Source organism: Trichogramma pretiosum, unplaced genomic scaffold, assembly GCF_000599845.2.
Source record: "Trichogramma pretiosum strain Unisexual culture from Peru unplaced genomic scaffold, Tpre_2.0 scaffold7, whole genome shotgun sequence".
Classification (NCBI taxonomy): domain Eukaryota; kingdom Metazoa; phylum Arthropoda; class Insecta; order Hymenoptera; family Trichogrammatidae; genus Trichogramma; species Trichogramma pretiosum.
In genome coordinates, this window is record NW_019641639.1 from 96,051 (window position 1) to 112,728 (window position 16,678).

The 16,678-nt window shown below is 40.6% G+C and overlaps 1 protein-coding gene across 1 annotated transcript in view; it reads left to right on the forward strand.

The window, feature by feature from the left end:
* Positions 1 to 2,786: 2,786 nt before the first annotated feature.
* The window catches only part of LOC106656271, a 35,867-nt gene continuing 21,975 nt past the window's right edge, over positions 2,787 to 16,678 (forward strand). Inside the window, exon 1 of the mRNA XM_014377128.2 lies at positions 2,787 to 3,968. The gene's annotated coding sequence lies outside the window, so the exon portion shown is untranslated. The remainder of the gene's footprint in view (positions 3,969 to 16,678) is intronic.

The following is a 16,678-nucleotide window of genomic DNA, read 5'->3' on the forward strand; positions in this document are numbered from 1 at the left end:
ATTTATGTTCAAGACTTTCTTGAATTCAAAGTGTAAATGCATGATGTATTATGTAATAATAATAAATCATCATTTTTAACCATATGCAAGCCACGAAAAGTATGATTTTTATAATGAAAAATATACGTTAAAGCATAATCAAAAGATAATTTTATTTTCAAATTCATTCTTTCGGGTGACAATACATCGTCAACATATTGACCGAAAATATTCACTTCAGTATTGCATTGCATTTACAACATAAGTGCGGATAAGTTTTTGCCTCTATGTTAGTAATATACCGGCGATATATTGCACATACGAAATTCTAATATATTGCAAATATATGGCTGATCGTTTGGAATTTTACGAGGGGCATCTTCGTAAGAACTAGCTAATTACTTGGTTGCTACGAGTGCGAGTTAAGTAGCTGCGATGGATCATTAATCGCCTGTAACGCGTGACGCATTCGCGACCAAAGGCAACGCATATAATATATGCTCGAAAAATAGCAGCAGCATCCATGCACACGCGATACACGTGGGCCAACCTATTAATACCTTATCTCATTTCAACAATACGATGTACGTAGAGCTGTAAAATTGATCGTTACACATGTCAATAATAACGCGTCATATACGAATTGTGCACGTGCGTGTGTGTGGCTATTCGCGCTGTATACTATTATATGAGATCGCGTCTTTCGTTCCACGATTTCGCAATAATTTGTTTTGACGTATACGATCGAGCATGTGCCCGAAGGAGGAAATTCGTAAAAGCACGTCATTGACTTTTTATGACATACATAATGTAGTGTATTAAAGTTGAATCTATTCGACGATCGATCGACCTCCGAAGATATTCGAATTTACCTTCGCATACCGATAATCCCGTGGAAAGAACAACAAAGTGCCGACGTCGTGGCCGTCTTATCACTCGAGTCGGACGCGTAGAAGGAAATGACGCTTAACAGAAGAATAAAAAAGAAGAAGAAGCTAGAGGAAGGCTCCGAGGGACGCTAATGAGAATTCTCCTACGGCTGTTGCACCCGCGCTCGAGTTCAGTCGCGTCTCTCGCTCCATTCCGCGAGAGCCTCTTGATACGGCTATCGAACCGAAAGATGAGATTGTATTGTAGTCTCTGCTCGCTCGCACGTAGCCAGGTCACCACCGCCGACGATTTAACGCACAAAGACGCCCCGAGCCCGATTTACGTACGTTTCAAAACTTGTTTGCTCGATGCGCGAATGCCTGCGACGACTGGCAGACAAATAATTTACGATTTGCACGCAGCTATTCAAAAAAAAGAAGAAGAAAAAATAATTCAACCTCGTGCGCGACTTGTACATTTTACCGATGTTTCATTTTAATATTGTTTTTTAAATCAGTGTATGTATACGCAGGGTACACATTGCGCTCGCCACTCTGAATATACACACGCGCGTAAACAAGGAGGCATACGCACGAGGCTCTCGTGTAGAGCTGCACGTTATCGCGAACAAGAAGCAGAAAAAAAAAGAACGAAATTTCGCAAGCTGATTGACGGAGCGTTAATTATTGTATCAAAATATTTTACGAAGCTTTCGAAACGTTAATTAGCCGAGACCGGCGCGTCCCGCGCTCTTTTCCGTTCCGTAAATATCGTGCAGCGCGATAGCTGCCAAATGAGATGCGTGCATAGGACGTGCTGTAATTCGCATATGAGCGCTGCGCACTCTAGTACGCTTTCGAACGCTTCAAAAGCTCTGTGCGCAGTTTTTTCAAAGTCGCCCGCGCGCGCAGGAATGAATAATTTTAAATTAAGCTCCGACGAAATTCACGACGAGTCTCGATCGACGTCATGTACTCGGTGCTATTATCGTTAATAAAAATGCGCACGTAACGGTGGCAGGTCAGCGCGGCTGAAAATTAAACTATATCTCGCAAAAATGCGCAAAAACGGGTCAACGGCTTCGACGCCGCCTCTATTATTCGAGAATATCGGGTAACCGTTCCGATCTTTATTGCGTTTATCGCTTAATTTTACGATTCCCTTTGGAAGAAAGAAACGTTTCACCCAATTTTTGCCTGGTCAAGACACCCAGCGGTATAGGCTCGACCAGGCCGTAACCTCGTTTCTGTCTCTCGCCAATTGGCGTTTCAGAACCTTTTAACGTTGATTCGGCTGGGTAAATACGTAAAAATTATCCAAACAATAATAAGATAAATTTAAAAAAAAAAACGAAAGAATCGATATTACGACTCTCCAAACACTTGGGATTTGTATGAACGTTTCCTAGAATCGATTTAAAACGCAGCGCATACAGTACAATAGATGCGGCATAATCGCACCTGTAATACATGACGTAGATCAGAGGCTGACGAACGGCCGGGCGAGAAGCGAGATGGATGATCGTTCAGAGGCGTTCGACTCGCAGCGGTTGAAAATACCCGTGTCTTTTCCGCGCGTATTATACACGCAGAAAGACAGACGTTTAGTACGAGTCGACAAAGACAGTGTATGATAGGAGGATAAGACACGAAGGCTCCAAATCGTACCAACAGCATCTCCCTTCGGCCCACCGTTAAGAATTGGCTCGGATCGGTCGCCGTAGTATTAAGTACGCGAATCGCGATCGCCACCACTATATACATAACACGAGTGTACATAAGCTGGCGTCCTCCCCCTCCTGCATCGTTGCTGCTGCTGCTGCTTCTCCTCCTCCCCCCGCTGCAGCAGCACACGGCACACGGCAATCGTGACGCTCGACGGCGGCCCGGCCGCTCCGCGCTGCTGCCGCCGCAGCCGCTGGCTGCCTCTTTCTCGCCGAGCCGTGTCGCTAACTTTTCAGTAGGTGCGAGTCTGCGAGTCAAGCTGCGTCGTGTGCTTATAGTGTGTCAAAACTATTGGTGTGCTGCGTTCAGTTGACCGAATAAGCTCGCGTCAAAGCGATTATTGTTATTTCCTTCGAGCAACCGTCAATTGACACTTCAACTATCGACGTTCGACTAAGTCATAACGTTACAACTTCAACGCCACAATCGCAATCACGCATTTTATTTCCTAATAATATACGTGTTGAACAACATATTTTGTGTTGAAGCAAATAACCAAGTTATTTGCTTAGTTGCTTATTTCGCTAATAATCGTCAAAACTATTCTTCAACGTATACGAATCGCCGAGGATTTCAAGAGCCGAGCTTTTTTTCGAGGCAATTTAGTGTGCGACCAAAATTTACATAAGCGCAACGAATGATATAATCCGGTGTGCTGTGTTGTTGAAAAAGTTCAGTGCTCTCTTTTATCTCTTTCTATTTGATTCGCCCCCCGAGCTTCGTAATAGTGTTTTTTTTTTTTGAAAAATCCAGCCTCAGAGTGTGCACGTTTTCCAGCGAATTTTTAACCGCATCTTGGTAGTCGCATAACCGCCAGTCATTCCAGAGTCGATTTTTTGCTTTTCGACCAATCAAAAAGCACATTTTGTCCATTATCGGCGCGCGTGTGAGCTTGTGTGTGTGTGTGTGTGTGCGTACAGGTGAGCGAATAGAAGAGATTCGCTCGAAATTCGAACTTGTCTTTAAACTGTGTGTCTCTCTCGCAACCAGTGTGCCAAGAAAACGAGCCGCTCAAACTGCTCGCTCGTATACAAATATATGCGTACGTGAATTTAAACGCGTGTATATCGATATTCGCATACACACCGATCAATCGTATGCTGTTTTATACAAGTGTGCTGAAATTATTGTATTTGTCGGAAGAAAGTGGGCTGCAGCAAGAGAAAAGAGCAAAAAACAAGCTGCATCCAAAACGCACTGAGGGATCGTCGACGCCCGGTGCGTTCTAGAGTTCGTGTCTCGTTTCGTTCGAGGGATAAGCAAGAAAAAAGCGGCATTATCGGCACAGCAAAATTTCGGAGCACGCAGCAGCCCTCGGTTATTCGTCGATTTTGATAATAAAGCAACGGTCAACGAGAAGCAGCGAAAACGACGAGATATATCTCGGAGAAAAATGTAAGTACTGCCATGTTATTCTACCACACGTACTTTTATTGTTTATCGTACACTGTAAGGTGTTTGGTTCTGTAACTGATTATAAAATGTAAACACACCAAATTCGGTGCTCTGCCCATATTAGCTCGAGAAATATTGATACTGTTGCCGCGTACTTTAACACAGGGGCGGCTCCTACTACGCCAGATTTACGTTTTCTCGTTGCTGCAGAATCAAACACTTTACAGTGCGTCGATATAATCGCTGTCAATTGTAAACAGAATCGGACGATGTCATTACGAGCAAAGGGCGAATCGCATCGCGACAATCGTATCACTTTCGAACGCGAATATAATTCCCGGTCTCGCTGTAAATATTGCGCCGGAACGCGAATAAGGGATGAAGCTTCTCTTCCGCGAGTACACGAGCGAGCGTAGAATCTCGGAGTTTCTGGAAAGTTCGCGGCTGCGCGAGAACCTACGCTGCATTACGTATATGTATACTCTGCTGCGCGACATACCGAATGTGCATCTATATATTGTGCGGCGCGACCTACGCTTCGTCGTACACATGTATGTCTATATCGTAACGTCGAGAGCTGCTCTCTGCTTGTCTGCTTGTTTACTTTTGAGCTTTTTAAAAACGTATAAGCGGCGTGTTGCGCGCTAAACTACTCATCTGCCCTACGGCGCTACTGACCAGGCTTCGTTTGCAGCGATTATTGTGGCTCGAACTTAACCTCTCCGCAGCATTACACTCCAGTTAGATCCGTTTTTTGCATCGCACGCGAAAGAGAGAGAGTGACTTTAAAGAGCCACATTAAATGCCGTGCTCGTATAGAGATACCTGTTTTTCGTGGCAAGACAAGAAAAGAGGACGATAGCTCAATGCAAAACTGGTTTTCGCTCTAGATTTTTCCTCTGTTGTGTGACTAATTATACACTCTTAGTACGATCAATCCATGTTCTATATATTCATTTTCTTATGTTCCCTCGACTTTTTGCGCAAAATATTTTCATTACGTTCGAAAACAAACAATTTCTCTATTTTTTGTACATGTACTTAATACATCAATTCGATACATTATACCAAAGCTGAAAAACGTGCTCTTCATTTTTCAATAATTAACCAAGCTAATATTTGCCCGAATACACGAAAATTACTTGATGGATTTTTGTCTCTGATCAACAACGTACCCTTGTGTCGTTACACATTCATTTTCAATGTTATATGTAGCGTCAATGTCATCGCCATGATGATTTTCTGTGTTTGTTAGCGTATGTGTATATTTTACGTGTTTATTTTGCGCGAAATTTCTTCCATTGACCTGCATCGATCGCGCTTAAAAATATTTTTTGAATTACAAGCACAACACACTTTTTTCGCTAGCCTTGCCAGAATTAATTCGATTGGCCAATGATCGAGGTTTTCCAGTCTCGACGCATCATACGTTATGTCGTTAATAGTTCATAAAATTTCAGAGTTTTTTAACATTATGTATGTCTGTATCTCTATTTGCATTAGTCGATGCGATGAATTTCAGGCAAAGGCTAACCAACCCAGTATACAAGAAAATTGTAAAGTCTATAATCACGAACTTTTCTACTTCAAAAAGTATTATAACATACACATATTAATCCGTTTGATTAATATATTTTACAATGAAAACGCGAATTGTCTTTTCGCTTTCATCCCGACGATTTTTCTCGTTTAAACAATACAAATGAGAATAACAAATTCAAACCTTGTGTCTCATTGCGTTGCGTGATTTTACAATACCATGTAATGGCGAGGTAATATCAAGTATAAAACGTGTCTCGCACACCAATGAATGGGAAAACCCCAATATATTCGTTAGTACCCCGAGTGCGAATGCGTATACATCTGTGCTAGTGCACGGATGATGTATAATTACTCTTGTATACGTGCCAAGTAAAAAGTGCTAGCTGCCATAAAAATGAAAAATTACATAAAATGTCTCGTTTACAGATAATTAAATTCGCAAGTCTGGCTTTTCATGCACGGAGTTACAAAAATGCTTGAAATTCCCTTCCTTCATACTGTGCACTATATAATATATTCACAGCTTTAAGAGAGAAAAATCGTTTCTTACTACGAACGCGCACGTATAGGGATCAGATTTGCACTTTTCTAATGACGGGAAAAAATGTGCTGCTTTGGCCACACGTATAGTTGCTCGCGAGCATCGCGTTAAAATGCAAGCGTTGCAATCAACGAGTTGGAGGTAGAAAAAAATGTTAAAAAGCAGCGTGAGCAAAGGCGGTTTGCGTGTCAATTTGCTCACGCGAAAATCTACCGGTGCGTCTTCTGTATGTAATGAACTGCGAGCATTCATTTGGATTTTAATATATTATTTATGTATATCCGATTGATAATAATTTAGGACATGCTTGTTTTCTTACCGTTCGTTTAATCAATTTGTTGACGAATATAACACAAATTAAAATACTGGTGAATACTAGTAATAATAAGCGACATGCGCGCTTAAAAACATAGACATTTTTTTCTACTGCAGGTACCCGCTAACGTATTTACGAAATGGTACAAGATCAGGTGGTTTTGACAAATACACATCTTTTTCCTTAGGCTATAACATTTATCGTATACAATTCTTAAAAAATATATCCTCTGGTTTATAAGTGTACGAATTTTTGAAGAGTACTCGGTGATTCTTTTCCTTTGTAAAAAAAGCTCTCTCGTCTTTGTGTTGCTTAGCCAAGATATATGATACTTGTTAAAATTTGCAAGGAAAATACACGCGCAGCCACTCGAATCTCTTCATTCGTTCTCGCTGTCGATCAGAACGCACATATCCTTTGTTCTGCTACGCTTCTTTTTTTCTCGCTCAACGTGCTCGTGGGATATGAAAGCCGCGGGCGAAGTGGTAGCGAGCGCTTGCTTTGATGCTCGACTTTTATACTCTGTTATTGCAATCTCAGTTGAAAGCTCTTTAAAAATTGTATTAACATCTTGAAAAAACTTCTAGGACTCAAAAGTAGCTCGTTGTCTTTGTTTTATCGTGAAGTTACTGAATTCGGCTATCTGATGACAATTTTTCCATGAAAATTCAAAAGTTCAGATTCAATAATTAACTAACTATTTGAAGCTGCTGTAAATTAAATACTTACAAACTTTTTTCGCTGAAAAAAGCACCTGGTGAGGTCTTTTAACGCAATTTTAAAATTTCTCTTACACTACTTGATGACTAAAACTGTCATCTTTTGTCGTACTCGCCTGGAAAAAATAATTTTCATCACTGCCTACGGAGAGAGCTAATTTAACGCACAACTATGGACATCTCGAAATCGACTTTCCTCATACTACGATAAAAAATAAAGTACGCAATTGGGGTGGATTTCTATATTGCACGAATGTCAAGTTTGCTTCCCGAGCGTAGCGAGGTTTGCATAGATACGAGACCTGCCCCCGTTGCGCAATGCACTATTACAACACAATTAGCACAAAAAACTTTCAAAGTATTAAAGTTTAGAAAGTAAAATAACGAATAAAACAGTCGTGCGTTGGCGGCCACGACGTTGGTAACTTCGTTCGCGCGCAGACTTAATGATAAAAATAAAAGAAGATAAAAGAGCTTTAGCCTACCCGAGCAAACCAGACATAAAGCAAAGTTTCGAGCTGAAGATGCACACGAATTTCCTTGCTAGCATACGTAAGCAGAGAAAAGTGAAGAAAGAGGAGGCTATCGTGAAAAAGTTAAGAAGAAGAGAGGCCATTATACCTGAAACGAGACGTGTCGAGTCGTTGAATGAAGAAACGAATAGACTTGTATCAAGCTCTGTAGACCTATGCGCTTGATTAATATTAATTTGGTATGTCGAGAAAAACGTAAATAAAACAAAATGTGGTCAATGCATGTGCCTACAAAAGTACTATTGTTATTAATGTTATACGTTTTTTTACCAATTCCAATTAACTAATCTTGCGCAAAAATCTCCATTGACAATCATATGTACATTATATGTATTTGTATTTTCGATTTATAGATAGCAAAATATCGAGAAGAAGTCAAAAAACTTTTTGCAAAGTCTTTCATTTTTAATCTCAACGTATTGAAAATAGTAACTATATTCGCACAAATTGCACTCGAGTATTTTTTATTTGCTCATTATAATCTTACTTTCTGGATCATAATGAAAGAAATCAAGTTTGAAAGATTTAACATCTCGTGGACGATGCATGCGTCGAATTGTGTGCACGAACAGCAGCATCGAGTGGAATTATTTTATTTGACTCAGGAGAAAAAGAAAGAAAGAAAAAGACCGAGGTAGCTATTACACCAGGCGAGCCTTTGCTTTTCGCAACGGCAACGAGTATGAAGATGGTTTTTAAAACCAGTTTCGCGAAAAGGAAGCAGAACGCACTTGTGTGCATGTGAAACTTTATAAGCTTCTTCGAGCTGAGTAAAAGAGAGAGGGAGAGATTGATGATAATTTTAATCGAATCAGAAATCGCCGGCAGAAATGTATCGCGCGTGCGTACACGTATCTGAGGCACGTTGATAAAATTCCTCAAATTTCACCGTGTGCCACTTCCTGCTCTTCTGCCAAAGCAATTGCGCTTTCTATTGTCCTCGACGTGAAAAAAAGTGCACAAATTGTTTTTTTTTGTTTACTAGATTATTTTAGTAGACCTACATATCATCATTCGGCTATTTTTCTCTCGGTACCTGTTGCAGTGCCTACAGCGAAAACAGTAAGCGGAAGTGCGGCACAATCAACGCGCGAGGTTGTTCTCATTGAAAGCAAAACTGTTTGCATGAAGAGTCGAATTTCATATTTTTTGCAAAGGATGAAAAAGTTCTTTTGCTTTTTATACGCTTTCAAGTATAAATTAGGCAGCAAATTAATTTTCTTGTAGCTTGAAAATGAATAACAACATAATCAGGATAAGATTAAGAATCAATGTTTTTCATAGATGTTATCGCATTGTTTAGCGAATAGCATACTTGTGCACTGTGTGATTGATCAAACACACACATATCAAAGTATAAATACACACACCTCACGCTTAGTCGTTTTTTCTACTCATGTTGCACTTTTCTATTTTAAGATTATCATCATCATTGGTACAAGTCCTATGACATAACGCAATTTGTGTAAGCTAACATATTTTGTTATAGTTTCATTCTATATTCTTGATGAAAATTATAACTCAATCTCTCTCATATGATGCTTTGGAGGAAAGTAGTTGTACATAACATTAATATGCTATTAACTGGTACAAAAACTATTAATTATTATACTTTTAATAAATCGTGTAAATTAATTCGATCACATTATTAAAATTAGTAATTTTTTTTACGATAAACAATAAAATATATGACCCTGTAACTGCTTATGCATTTTACTTAATGCGCACCGTCTGACTTTGGACAACCGTAAATTTTGACCAGGTTGAATCTGGGTGGTTATTCAAGTAAACCGACAACTCGATTAAATTTAAAAGGACCCGTGGGTCATAACTTGGTAGATAAAAGAGTGCACGCTCAAACATTACACAAACATCCTTCTTGGCTTATCACGAGCGGTTATTCACATCACATGTTTGCGGAAGAATTGAAAAAAAAAAAAAAATACTTGCGTAATTTGGCGTAAACTCGCTGACCGCGATAAAACTGGGAGTATCAATCATGTGACAGTGGCAGTGGGACAAAGGTTAGCATTTCTATGCAGCGCGTCACGTGTCAGCGAGTTCACTTTTACTCATCGCAATGCTCAATTAACTATGGTATCCTATGGAGCAGCCGCACCACGTTCGCATGTATACATGTATTTTAGACAAAGATCATCAGTGACGCACGAAGCTCGCTACACGTCAATGGCCTGCGCGAAATATTCGTCGATAAAAGTCGCATCTATTGTACTGTACGAGAGGATATTAGAGCTCGATTAATATTAGAACGACGTATCGAGTAGGAGTGAATTTCGCAAGCCCTGTAAAATGTGCATTAGGAGTAAGAAGAAAGCTGTGGCCGTTGGCCACCCACGCCAACAAAAATAGAACGTTGTGTGTGCCTCTAATTTTTACGTTTCGTGTCACGCGTTTCCCTTCGCTCGAAAACCGCCGCCGCGTGAGTGCATCTCGAGCTGCTTGTACATTCTTGTTTACGCTGCGCTACGGCATACGAAGTCTACAATGTGTACATTACACATTCATTGACTTATTTTTACTCGGACGTATAGTATTTTCGGACACTTCTTTTGCACTGGATACAGGGATGGAAGTACTCACTATTTCAATACGTTGATTTTTTTTACATTCAAACGCGTAGAAAGCTCTCGATTGAAATCTAAATCCGTGAAATAATTCTGATAAACTGCTAACTTATCATCACATTAATAATGAAAAAGCATAAAATGGATTTATCGAGCATGTGTATAGTAAAAAATCGATATGTGTATGAAAATTTTCCACGGTCTGAATGATTTGTAATATTATCTACAACTATAATGTACTACATGCACGTAGTTTTAATTTATAGATCTAATTGGGTGTAATTTGCAAGCCTCACACTGTACAAGTTTTGCTATAGCACTGATACCATTTATCGATCGGGTGCATTATAATGTCTGCGTGTACATGCAGGCTGTCACTATTATACAAGCTCGCTGATTTTTTTATCGTAGCCTCTTATAATTCAGTTGCACGCACGCAGATAGGTCGATATAGAAGTAAGCCGCTAGACAGCTCAGCGATGGCGCGACGCATAAAGCAGCAGCCGCAGCGTCGACGCGTGATCAACAACTCTATTTTTCTGCAGCACAGAATGCGATTTCTATTTTTGATCAGTCTCCTCGCAGGCACAGCAGTAGCTCTCCTATTTTGACGTGTTAGTGGGTGTATTTACGCTCGCCCGTTCTTACTTTTCATTAAATAATATCCACGCAACGAGCTTTTTCATCTTTTAATTAAAAAATTGTTGATAGCTGTATTGCTTGCTACAAGTAGGTGTAGGATATTAAGGTATATTGTATTTTAAATCGTTCGCGGATACATCTACCGACAAACTTGCTGCCGTTGTCGCAACGCGATCGAGTGAAATTTACATTATTCGCCGCAACATGATTGCTGCAGGCACATGCACAGAGCGAGAAGGCAAATTCAACACGGCATATGGAATTCTTGGCTCATGCGTGCACGCGAATTATTACATTGTTTTTTAAAAACATATTGTTCACGTAGAATGAAATAATCATTTTCACGCTCGAAAATAAACATATAAAGCATAGTTTCTCGCGCAAAATCACCACCGCGATCGCTCCAAGGCTTTTTCAATATTTTTGTTTATTCAAACAAGAATCGTTGCATAGATATACGCGTGCTTTTTCACACTTGCATATAGACGAGCCGAGACATGGATTTTATAGCCGCGCTACTTGCGACAAGTCTCGATGCCCGAAGGCCGTGGCTTTGACCGAGTGTGCGTTTTTACACACATACGCGCTGATTGTTAATGCTCCGCAGCGAGGAGGAGCTGCGCGAAATTGCGCGCAGCTTTGCATGTGTTTATACTTCAGATGAGTTGTAAAGCGACCTCTTAACAAGCTCGGATTGTTTTTTTTTTTTTTTTTTTTTAATGACATTAGCGGGGGGGATTATTTATATAGTTATAATACGTGCTCGGAGCATTAGCGCCGCGCATAGGTAGCGAATATACGTGTTTCATTTTCATAATCGAATGCGAGTGAACCGAAGCCGCCTGCTATATAAGCGCGCTCGCGACGCGCAATTATGTACTCTTTCTACCAAGTATGTACGTGTGCCTTTGACACATCGCTTTCAATGCCTTGCACTCATTAAATAATGATTTCCAACTAGAAAAAGCGATCACGTCGACGACACAGCGTTGTCTTCTAACTTGCATTAAGACGTCAGCAGAGCTAATTGGAATGTCATTTATCGCTCACCTGATTTTAGTGCGAATCTCAATTTGTCAATAAAAACGTGACGTTATCGCAACGTTGCATAGAAAAATGCATTTATCACCGATAAAAGCCTCCACGACGAGATATTACAGAAGCAATAACGTTGAACGAAAAAAATTTTCATTGACGACATTAGATACGAGCATTCGATATTTTGCTAGTTTTATCTGACTCGATTGCCCGATAGTTGTGCATTTTCTACCTAGCTTACTCCGAATTATCATTGTACTTAAAAATTTGAGAAACCAAAAAAGCTTCATCAAGCTTTTATGGACCAAACTCTATCCAACACTAATGGTTCACAGTATACTATAAGCTCTTTACTCGTATGTTTGTACTTTCTTTCCTCTCTTCAAGGATATAATCGCTACACGATACATCAAAGTGACAACTAATTGCCAGTACTGAATGTATACGTCTGTGCACAGAAATCTCCATACGGCAAAGAGCCGCTCATGTACCGGCGACGCGCGCAGCTTTTGTTTCGGACAGAAAATCCGTTCTTGGGGAGCGCATCGACTCGGGTCACACACGCAAGCGCGGGCATTACGCGACGCCGAGCAACGTAAGACAGAAAGTAAAGCCAATCGCGCAGGCTATTTTTAATATATTAAATGCGTATGCATATATAATAATAATTACGCGCCGCTGCGGAGTACATCGACGTGTATCCGCAGTCTCGTATCATGTATACTAAATTCATACGCGCTATGCAGAGCTCGCGTGTCGAAAAGAGTAGTAGTACGCAAGCACACGCGGCGGCTGCTGCAGCGAGAGACGTTACTCGCGATAAAATTGCGCAAGTTGTTTACGGAAGATACAGCGGCAAGTAGCTGCTGCTGCGTGCATCTAATGTAATCCATCGGCAATGCAGCGAGCAAAGGTGAATAAAAAATTTCGTCGAGAAAAATTCCACGCGTCTCTTATGGCAAAGGGGCCATGGGTATAGCCACAGCTGTGCAATCCGTGCTCATGAACGCGCGTTCGATGCATATATACGTATACGTTTGCGCCTGAGCAATACACTCGCCGCCGCTCTCGTCCCCGCGCGCATGTACAATATGCATGCATATAAATGCGGCAAAGAGAGAGGAAAAGTGTGCGAGCGAGCGAGCGTATGTGTAAAGGCCGTTTGAATGGTATATAGCTATACGTACGTATAAAGCTCGTATAAGAAAACAGAGGGAGAGAGAGAGAGAGTTGGACTAGGTCGTAATACGTAAGCAGCGCAGCAAGCGTCACGTGACACGCACATCGTAGACTTTTTGCAGCGCATAGCTACATAATATACACGCAGCCGACTGATCTGTAATGTCTTTAGATGCGGTGCAATTGTCTTTACACGTACGATCGTTCCTCGGTACATAGCTAATAATGGAGCGTCCGACGCGTGAGAAAGACTTCTTATATCATCGATGAATTTTAAATACCGATCCGACCTCTTTTCTCTAAACTATGTATGTATGTAATACATAATCTGTATGAAAGTGCAGTAGCAACAAAAACAGCGACAAAAACAAGTGAAATAACAAAAACAGCCATTTGCATTCGTGCGATTACTAGGCAACGCGTCTTTTAAACCTCGATAGATGAACGGATCTCGAATTAACAACAATAACAAATGCGGTTGTTTGTTTTTGTAAGCTCGACGCGTTAAGCTCGAGTGACAGTATCGATGTTGGAGAGCATTCGTGATCCTATTCTTACGAGCGTAATCCGATAAAGTCAATCGACGAGCGTACAAAGTAAGAGGGACCTCACTAGCTCGAGTACTACCAATGAAAGTAGAGAAAAAAAAACTAGTACTTAGCAGGTACATATTTCCGCGTCGTTACTCGTCAAACGCACTATTTGCAGCACGCGTTTACAAAAGTGTTGGCAATTTCTGGCAAGAGAGAAAGAGAGACGCTGCAATATCTGACGAAATTAATGTTATTATAAGGACTGATGGATAAGTACCACTTAAGCCGGGGAATAGTAGCGAGCTTACGCACTCGCACTGCTGCTGCTTATGCACTACTGCTCGAGAGTGAGAAATGCATACACACACGCATACATAAATGGGTACTGTACGCGCAATCAAAAGGGTCACGCCGTTGCTCCGTATAGAGAGTGTGTGGACGGAAAACAATTTCAGACTTTATACTGCGACGGAGTGTCATCGTCGTCGTAATCGAGTCCGGCTAATAGAACGGTGCATTGTCATACTTGCGCTGTCTTGCTCAATTCACGGAGCATAATCGAGAAGCGAGCGTGATTCGATGCTGAATATTTTTAAATCACAAAATCTCGCTAGACATATGTAAAGTGCGACGATCAATAATTCGCGAGCTTGAAGCGCGACGAGCCTCGGCAAAACTATTGGCGCAGCATCTACTTTTCCTATCGTATTCACGCGTCGCGATATATCGTGACTATATATCAGTGATTTGCATTTCGAACGCGCGACTTTTATTCTCGCACGTAATTCTCGCGACTTTTCCGCGCGCGGAAGTATCGCTAACGGACTCGCAGCTCCGGTTTCGCATATCGCAGCGTGTAAAAATTTTACTTTACCAAACAGCCGCCGTCGCGTTCTCGGAATAAGATACGACCGGTGAAAAAACAACAAACAAGCATCGGGGATGTCCCTGCTGGTTCGAGCTAATCAACCTCCAGGAGGAATTACACTCCGGGAATCATTGTCATATAATAACGACTCGCGCTCTACACCGCTGTCAATTGAGTAGATTGCGAGCATATGGATGCTCAATGATGCAGCGTGCCCACAGCGCAGAAACAAACGCAAGAAATGATAAGATGCGATCGGTTGATTGACGCAGCTCGCCGGTTGTAATTTACTCGAGTATACATCCATGTGAGTTACACATTCATCAGCTGATCAAGAGGTGCTGTAACTCCTAGCCGGAAAAGTATAAAAATAAATTATAAAAAAATTATTTCAAAAAAAAAAATTGTAAAATATACAATACACATGCTGCACCTAGCTCCCAGCATACGGACGTTTTGTTACATTGCTTATGTGCACATTATAAATATCGATTGATCGCGGGGAGTCACCGATCTCGTGTTACGCACCCGCACAATCGGCTCGTATATAAAAAAAGTCACAAGCTTTAGTACTTATACTTGAAGCTAGGCTTTACATCAGCCCTTTTTTCTTATTTTTGTTGGTAACTCGACGAGACGCCAATTGTACGCTCGATGTACGCCAGTTGACAAGGTTATTAAGAAAATAATGCGACAAAATTTTAGCGTGAACCAGCCAGTATGTATACTACTTAGGCGATTGTTGATTTGTGCTTATATGACGTAACACGCTGACTTAGCGTAAGCACACACACACACACACACACACACACACATACGTACATATGCACTTGTCGCATATGGAAAAAAGAATGAAAATAGAAAAACGCTGACGCTCCGTATTAGTCATATGAATGCTGCGAAATTCAGTCAAACTCGTTAATTTTCCACTTGTAATTTGCAATTACTTGCATGCAAAGCCAAGATGCCGTGTGCCATTTGCGCAAATTAATTTTGATTCCATCATTTCGTATTTTTATAAAATCATAATAAAAAAACTTAATTGAACTAATAGATTGTATGTATAAAACAAATTACTTTGTACAATGACGTTGTTCAGTTGTTGGCCGATACGGAACGAACCTCCAATAACTCGCCTGCGAAATTAAAGAGAAAAAAAAATCTAAAGTGGAAACCCTTCGTTATTCAGTGTATCCTTACAATTTGTCTGTTGCAATAGACAGTAATGCACAAGAGAGTGAAGACTTTACGTTCGAGACGCTCCTGTACTCAACAAGTGTATAGGCGTATTTTATCGATGTTAGTTGTACACATTACGTTCTACAGTCGACAGAAAATCATTCGCAAGCTCCCTCGTGCTTATTTTTTCCTCTTTCCCGTTGCGCTTAATACGAATTAAACATTTCGAAAAAGGAAAGCCTCAATTATCTGCTCGTGCATTTGACTTGGACAGCTCGTGATGTGAAAAAATCACGAGTGCAGGCAAATACGTACTTTGTGCATACGTGTGTACACACAATGTGTGAATGTACACAATATATAGCTTGAGAGTTTAGCTCAACAAGGTCGAATCGCTTCCTATCCTCTCGTGTCATCGTTGCAACAGCAGTGGCAACAGCTTAGCATTAGCGTAAGTTGCTCTTTCTTGAATTTTGGAGTTGCCCCTTATGTCGTTTGGATAGATTTTGTATACATGCATTTCTTTTTACTTCCATGTACAAACTCAATGACAGTTGCGCGATTCACTCTGAATCCGTGTCCGATCTTTTCACTCGTTTCAACATTTTCTTCCTCATCTATGATCTCTTCCTTGTATTATCATTATAGCTGTCAAGCTCACTGGAGTCTCGAAATATTGAAAACATATGGAACCTGAGTTTTGATTTCTCTCATAGTGTATCCTAAAATTTAAATGTAAGCATAGCAAAGCAGTATTTAACAAGCAGCTCACTTTTCATGGTCAGCGCATAGTAAATTAATCAACGATTCGATTCATTAAAGATTGTGGCTTACATTGGGCTTAATCGTGCGTCGTTTCTGTTCGTTTAAGCCGCTTCATTAGGAAGATAAGCTTAACTTGAACACTTTTAATGCGGCTTTCTTTATCAGCTGTATAAAAGAGAAAGACTATAGGATATAAATTCCATTTCGATGAAAAATAAAAAATCCGGTTTCGCGCGAGCTTTTGTGTGTATTTTTAGATACGCAAAGCTC